Genomic DNA, 7999 nt, shown 5'->3' with positions numbered 1-7999 from the left:
AGTGATGAGGGCCATCCTCGTTGCCCTTAAAGTAGCTTATAGTTTCTGGAAATGCTTGGTAAACTTCTGTTGAATATTTTTTTACCTGCTATATTTTGTTTACCTGGGAAAAATGTATAATATATTAGAATTTTGTTTTACATGGTTTAAAATCTTTGTTTTACTTTTAGTTCTGTATTAGTCTGTTTTTTCATAACTATAATTAAATACCTGAGGCAAAATAAGTTTATAAAGCAAAAAGGTTTATTCAGCTCATAGTTCTGGAAGTTTAAAGGTATATTTCTGGCACTGGCTTGCTCCTAATAAAGACTTCATGGTAGGAAGCATTACAATGTAGGGAGCACATTGCTAGAGGAAACCAAAGAGTCTGCAAGGGGCAGCCAGTGCCTTCTTTGTATAACTACCCTCTCATGAGAACTGATCAGGGTCTTACAAGAAATGTCTTAGTCCATTCTAAGGCCAGCCAGCATCCCCACTGAACTAAATGCTTCCCACTGGCGCCTGCCTCTTATGGTTCTCATCACCTCTCCCAACTCCACACAGAAGACCAAGCTTCTGACACATGAACCAAAGCACCTCCAAACCATGGCAGGCTCCAATCACTGGGAAGATACATGTATGTATGTTACTATGACTTTAAATAATGATGTTTCTAACTCCTAAAGTTTTGCTTTTGTGATATTATTGTATGTATATATATATATATATATATATATATATATATATATATATATATGACTTTTGGGATATTGATCATTACTCTATAACCTAGTTCTCAGTTGTAATATAAGTTTAGGGAAATACAATATCTTTTCTATAAAAGAGCCTTTAGCAATGCATTTTGGCAAGACCAAATGAATAGCTGTACTGCAGATGTCACATTCACATGTTCATTCAATCTATCATTTATTCATTATTTCGTAGCTGTTTAGCAAGAGCTTTATTATATACCAGACATTGGGAATACAGTGATTAATAAGATTGACATGGAACTTGCTCTTTTGCTTAAAATCTAGTGAGAAATTAAGGCATTCATTCATCCATTCACTTTTATTAGATCATTATGTCAACAGATATGTATTGAATATATTCTGTGTACCAGACACTATGGTAGAGACTGAGGAGGCAGTGTTGAAAAAGACCAACTCTGTGCTCTGTGGCGTTTTAATCTCTTTGGAAGATAGGTGTTTCACAGACAATTATTTCATTGGAATTTTTATCAGTCCAGGGTGCTGTGAGAGTATATGATAGGTGACTTGACACAGTCATCCCCAAGGAAATAATGTACAAACCAAGTCCTGAAGGAAACAGAGCCCTGAAGGAGCACTGGAAGTTATCCAGGCAAAAATGAAAAAAAATGAAAGGAAGACTGTTCCTAGTCTGTGGGTCCAGGGGTAAAACAACAAACTTGACACATACCAGAACTGTGCATATATGGTTAGAACATAGTGTTCTGGGTGGAGGAGTGTGGCTTTTGAATCTGGAGGGGTAAAAGGTGCCAGATCAGGCATGATCTTGCTGCCTACATGAAGAGGTAGGACATACTCAGATTTTCATTTTAGCAGCAATGTATAGGCTGAAGTATGGAAAAATGACTGGGAGATATATTGGATATGATACAACCTGTTAGGTAAAACTGTTACAGTAATTAATTTCAGAGATACTCATATTTTAAAAGGTTATTCCCAGGCATGGTGATGCACACCTGTAATCCCAGCTGAGGCTGAGATTACAAGAGGATGAGGCAGGAGGATTGCCACGAGTTTGAGGCCATCCTGGGGTTACGTAGTGAGTTCAAGACCAGCCTGAACTACATAGCAAGACCTTGGCTTTAAAAAAAAATCAGAGGAAAGAAAGAAAGAAAGGAAGGAAGGAAGGAAGGAAGGAAGGAAGAAATTGTTATTAACTGTTGTGATGGAGAAATCTGCCCTTCCACTTCCATTTCCCTACAGGCTAGGACACAACTCATATGTCATGTCTTTTTTGAAGTTTTTCCTACCTGTCTGAGACATTCTCACCTGTCAGCTTCTACAGCATTCACCTATCTATTCACCCATCCATGTCTCCAATTCATGATGGCACACTCTAAGAATCTGGCCCTGTGCCAGGTTATGGATTTGCCGTAAACTAACACACAGTTTGTAGCATAGACTTTACCTTTTAGTGTAGATCATAGTTCATTCTGGAAGTGCTTTTATAGACACAGAGGGCACTGCAGAAGCACAGACTTAATCTAGATTGTGAACTTGTAGCTGTCAGGAAAGTACGGGTTGATGGACAGTAAGGGTTGGAGAGCATTTTGGGAACTGTAAATTATTTTGCAAGGCTGGAATTAATGATGATGGAGATGGTGGTAGAAATGATGAGAAATTCAATTAGAGACTTACAGAGACATTGTGTATTTCGAGTATTTTGTTTACACCTTTGAAGGTAGTACCACAATTTTCTGCCTCCATGTTTGTTGTCAGATGCCCACAGAAGGCTGAGACATGCAGGTCAGGGACTGTGTATGGAATTCTAGGTTCTGAGTGGAGCTAGAAGCAGAACACTTCCCTTTTATTTTTAACCAAAATACATTGTTAGGATGGAGGACACCATCTGAATAAAAAACAATTATCAGGCCATAACTCTTAATGATAAAATAAAGGAGAACAGCAAAGGAAGATAATCAAGGATAAGCAGCCAAACTGAAGGTAACTGAAGAGAAGGAAAGTTTCCTGGATTTTTGAGAACTGTAATAAGCATTTATCTATAGAAACTTCATTTCTTTGTTTTTAAATTATCACCACTACACACATGGGTTAGTGGTTAGGGGTAGGAGATATGTATTGAACATATTGGTGAGTTTTCAGGCCTCAATGTGCCAAATAATTAATCATGATGTTTCTTAAAAGCACAGATTCCCACATAGTTCCCACATTTTGATTAAATAGATCCAGGGGCAGCTAGAAGTATGACTTTTCAGCAAGCATTCCTGTGACTCTGATCCAGTCTTAGTTATCCTTCTGGTGCTTTATCTAACCCACATGTCTGTGACTCTTAGGACTTAATCAAGACTCTGACAGAGGAGTTTCACAGGAGTCCCAGTGGGCAGAGCACTATGGAAGCCACTAAAGATCTCCTTTATCACTCATTAACCAAGGAAGCATGTCCCCTAAGTAGATTTATTTTCATCTTATTGGTGTTATTAAGCTCAGTTTCTTCATCTTGTATACAAAACTCTGTCAGACACTGGTTTGACCAACAGCTTGCTTTGTCAAGCATTCTGTGAAAAGCATCTCTAAAGAATTTGGACAAACATTTGTTGAATAAAGAAGAAAATGATGGAGGGAAGAAAGAAGGAAGAGACAGAGGAAGAAGGAAATGACTATATATTAGCATAACGTTAGCAGATCCTGTCGATTTTCATGAATATCATTTTATTTACTAAGAGCTCAAAAACCATCTGCTTAACTCAAAGAATGTTGGCAGAGACCCATGTGAAACTTCCTGGTCCTTTGTTTCAACTCCTGTTTTGAAAATTAGGTTAAGGATTTTCCCATCTTCAGTTTTCTGTCATCTGTCTCCTCACCTTGAATTTTGAAGGACTACAGAAGATATTCCCAACAATCAATGTATGTAGTCTTCTATTGCCTTAACTACACTGTAGCTGGGTTGGAGATTTAGACTTCATTTCTAAGGATTGATGCACTCTATTGTATGATCCATCTTGAATTTCAGTTTCTTCTTCCATTCACTGATCTATTTCCAGTTTGAAGATCACTCTTGTTGGAACTGTTAGGAGCCAGGGAGGAGATGGTTAGTTCTGCCTTCTGACTGCCATTTGTTAAATCTAAATTATTTTGTCCAAGCAGTTAGTATAGTTGATATAAGCCTTTCCTATTCTTCTAGCTATAAACATAATAAAGATACCAATAATCCCAAAAGGTTTTTGTCACTTATGTCTTTTTTACCTCAGTTATATAAATGATGTAGGGGTTTTAAATTCTTGAGAAAAAATAGTCTTGTTTGGGAAACAATAAAATCTTGAATTGTATTTTCAGACATTTATTAAATAACTATAAATTAGATTTATCTTTGCTTAATAGTAGCTTTAAAATATTTGTTGATGTGATTGTGTACTAAAATCAGTTACTAAAAATTTACATGTAGTTTTTCTCAAACAAGTCATACTTAACTGTGTGAATGATATCTTTATCTGAAAGAATCTAAGTAAAAATTTCCCTTAATATGGCTAGTATATCTGTATTTTCATATATTTCTTCCTTAAACAGTCATTCAATTTGGGTATGGGTATCTTATTACCTGTTTTGTAAAATGAAATACTGAATGGACAAAAAGAGAGAAAGAACTAGTCAATTGGGGCTTATAAAGTGTTTTAAGCAAGTAATGAGGTTTGACAGTTAAGTGATATGACACAGTTAGAAATAATATCTGCTAAGAAGATGCAGGCACATAGCAACTTGCTATGATTTTTCCCTAGGCTCCACCCCTGCCTCAACTTCCTCACTTGTGTGCCTCTCTTTTCTATATCCCCGTGACAATTCTCCATTATTACTCATTAAAGTCGTAATTATCTATTTTGGTTTTGCATTCTGGCCAGACACTCTTTTTTTTTATGCTTATAAAGCTGGCATATAGTAGGAACCAAGTAATATCTGTAGGATGAATATTTTCTAACTTCTAATAGTTGAATGTTTGTATTTCTAGGTTGTATGAGCACTAATAATTATTGCATGACTAGCCGAGAAATGAATAAGTTTAGCAAAGGCAAGGAGCACTTCTTTCCACAGCATTTTCTTTTCTGCAATTTTTTTTCCTTTCAAACTACCGATTACCTTCTCTTGTTCTGCTTCAAAATTCTTCTTCAGGTAGCACTGATGAGTGGATTACCTCACTAATGTTGATCCATCAAGAAGACTTATGTTTTTTAAAAGGTTGATATTTGAAAGAATATATTTGTAATGATAAATTACCTACACTAGTCAAACGGGGAAAGTATTTTGCAGAATGTGGGAGGGTGTAGTTCGTACTGTTAAAAACATATTCATAGTTCTGCTCTTCCTGTTTCTTTCCCATCTTCCTTTCCACAAATATTAAGTATCCAAGGTGCTAAATTCTTGGGAATTAGAAAGTAAAATAGTTAATAGAAAGTAAAATAGTTAATCAGGCAGAGGAATCTGAGTTTGATATTCTAGGCCAGTGATGGTGAACCTTTTAGAGCTTTCAATGAGACAAACAGCCTGCTGTGGCGCACCTGCCATAGGTTCACCACCACTGTCCTAGGCTGAAGGAGAGATAGCTCTCTTTTAACTAAAGAGGTGTAGCAAAATTTTTGTAAGTTATTTACCCAACATCTATGGAACAAGTTCCGATGATATGCTTTCATATATTCTATATTTACCTTCTGGAGGACAAAACTGAAATTAGGGGAAGATAGACCAGTTGTCTTTCTTGAACAATGGAAAATTTTATAATAGGGAGCATAGTCTAATGTTTTACTTTGTTGTTTAAGGCAAATTTTGTTGCTGTTGTAAGTTTATAATTCTTATCAATTAACTTATGATTTTTGTTCTAGTTCTTTGCTGAATAGCACAATGTCAGCAAAGGGCACACAATTATAACCCAAAAGTTAAAATCAAACTCTCCTACTGGCCTTTTTTGTAATTTGCAATTCCTTATTTAATTTTGCATGAAGGCATTCGTATCAAAATATAGCATGACCTCTTCCATCCTTGAGGCCTACTTCTTTGGAATAGAATTGCAAAAGTAGAGTGAAAAACTAAAAGCATACTTTATATTGTGCACCACTTAAACAACATGTTCCTAACAGGTTTGTTATGTACAGGGGACATGAGAGTAATTCATTTACCCAATAGCACTTGGTGGTTCATTTCAAAAATACTAAAGTGTTATCTATGCTGACTGTGAGAGTCTCTTTGCCATTCAATTAGGTAGCTCCTCTGTTACCTCCTAGGGAGACTTTCGTTTGGGGTAGATTCAGCCCCAGCCAGTACCATTGCTGGGCTGTGAAGGTGGGCCAAGAATTCAGCATCTAATTGCTTTTTAAACCTGGTCTTCATTTGTGTTCCTTCCCTTTTCCTCTCCTCTCCCCTTCCCTCCCCTCCCCTCTCCCCTCCTTCCCCACCCACTTCTTGGAAGGTCAGATAAACAACACAGTTCCACACTTGGTGACATGGAACTTTAGCATGAGGGACTGTATTTTGGCTTGACTTACTGTGCCTAGTACAGAAGCTCTGTCTAAGCCAATGACCTCCCATACATTTTCTTTAGCAATGCCAAAATTTAAAAAAAAAAAATGGAAAGAATGATTGAAAGGAAGTTTTCAGTTGTTACCTCCTAACTCTCACAAGAATCCTTGAATTCAGGCATCATTATACAAATATCAGCCATTAAGAAAATGATATTTAGTCATTAGGTGCCTTGCTTCAAGTCTACAAACTAGAAAGGAAGTGGGTGAACTTCACCCTATGGCCACTTGTTCCATATATTCCTCCTCCTGCTTATTGTTCATCCTCTCCCTGCCCATGTCAGAGTATCCTGTTCTCTCTTGGGAATAATCATTTTTCCTTGCAGGAGTTTAGCCCAACCTGCTATACCACACCTACCCCGGAGCTGATCTGTGCCTGCTCCAACCTTACTCAACCTCTCTCCCCTTACTAGGACCAGATCCTATCAGGCCCTGAAACAGTCAATTATTTTCCTCTCGTTGGAGCTGATCTAACGCCATCTTACTACTTTCATTTAACTCTTTTTTCTTATGCATAAGAAATCCCTTGTTTTTAGTATCCAGAGCATCTTTGTGCCTCCCTCCTGGCTTCAGGAAGCTCCTGAATCCTAGAATGGATACCGCATGGGTTGACGGTAGTTAGCAGAGATCCCACTTTCTTTGCCGCACACCTTATTGGGGAAGAATTACTGATGCCTCTATGGAGAGCAGCAGATGTGTGATGTGTATCCCTGGAAACTTCTGGCATTGTTCTGTACATGGTTAGGATTTGTAGAGCTACTAGAACATAGAGTACCAAGAGGTTAGGATTTTAGTACAGTTTTGCTAATTTATCATGTACAGCATAATTTTTATGGAAAGTGTTTTAAAATTTAAACCAATTTAGAAACTCTTGAAAAGCATGCCTTTTTAAAGATAGCACTTCTTTATACAGAGATGTTCAAAAATGCTAATGATTTTTGGTACCAGGAATCGAACTCAGGGCCTCGCCCTTGCCAGGCAGGCACTGCAGTGCTGAGCTACATCCCTGGCCCTGGTTTTGTTTTATTTAATGGGTTTGTACTTTATTTCCATGATTTTTTTTTAGGTTTCTCTTTTCCAGGCAGGTGGTATAAATGAATGAATTTTGAATTGTCATATACTGAGTGGTACTTTGTGCCAGCTTTCTACACCTGTATTACATTAATCATCTATTTTTAATCCTTACATTCAATTTGACTTTGCCTTTTTTACTTAACAGATTTGGGATTTTCCCCACTTCCTGGGTTCTAACACAAAGCCCAGGTTTTTCAGTATTCCTCTGGGCTCAATTTTTACTTCACCTTTAAAGGAGGAAAGGATTCTATCTTTAGTTAAATGAACTCATGTGACACCATGAGTTTAAAACATGTGAGAGAATGGAAAGGAAGACATGTTATAGGATACAGGTGAAGTCTCATTGTGGTCCATGCCATCACAGAGAAAAAGCCACTGTGAAATAATTTACACACACACACACCAAGGATACATAGAAAGAGTGACTTTAATTTTAGGACAATAAATTCTCTACAAAAACTCTCTTGGTTTTTTATTTCTTTTGTTCCATTATCACCCTAGATCTAGAGCAAAAGAATGATGAATCTGATCAAATTCTGACCAATGAAAGAATACTTGACTTAAGTTTAGTTCTGTCCTCAAACAGCAAGTCCTTCAACAGTCCATTTATCCTTTTGTAGCCTAAACAGACAAATGAAGCCCGTCCGACTTCAT

General features: G+C 37.1%; 1 protein-coding gene across 23 annotated transcripts in view; it reads left to right on the top strand.

The window, feature by feature from the left end:
- Positions 1–7999, top strand: part of Anks1b (ankyrin repeat and sterile alpha motif domain containing 1B) — a 1083815-nt gene that overhangs the window by 365544 nt on the left and 710272 nt on the right. The window lies entirely within an intron of this gene.

This window comes from Heterocephalus glaber, unplaced genomic scaffold (assembly GCF_053883595.1).
Source record: "Heterocephalus glaber isolate CG9 unplaced genomic scaffold, H.glaber_assembly_v1.0 deba00001572, whole genome shotgun sequence".
NCBI classification, from domain to species: Eukaryota; Metazoa; Chordata; class Mammalia; order Rodentia; family Bathyergidae; genus Heterocephalus; species Heterocephalus glaber.
This window is presented reverse-complemented; position numbering and strand designations above follow the sequence as displayed.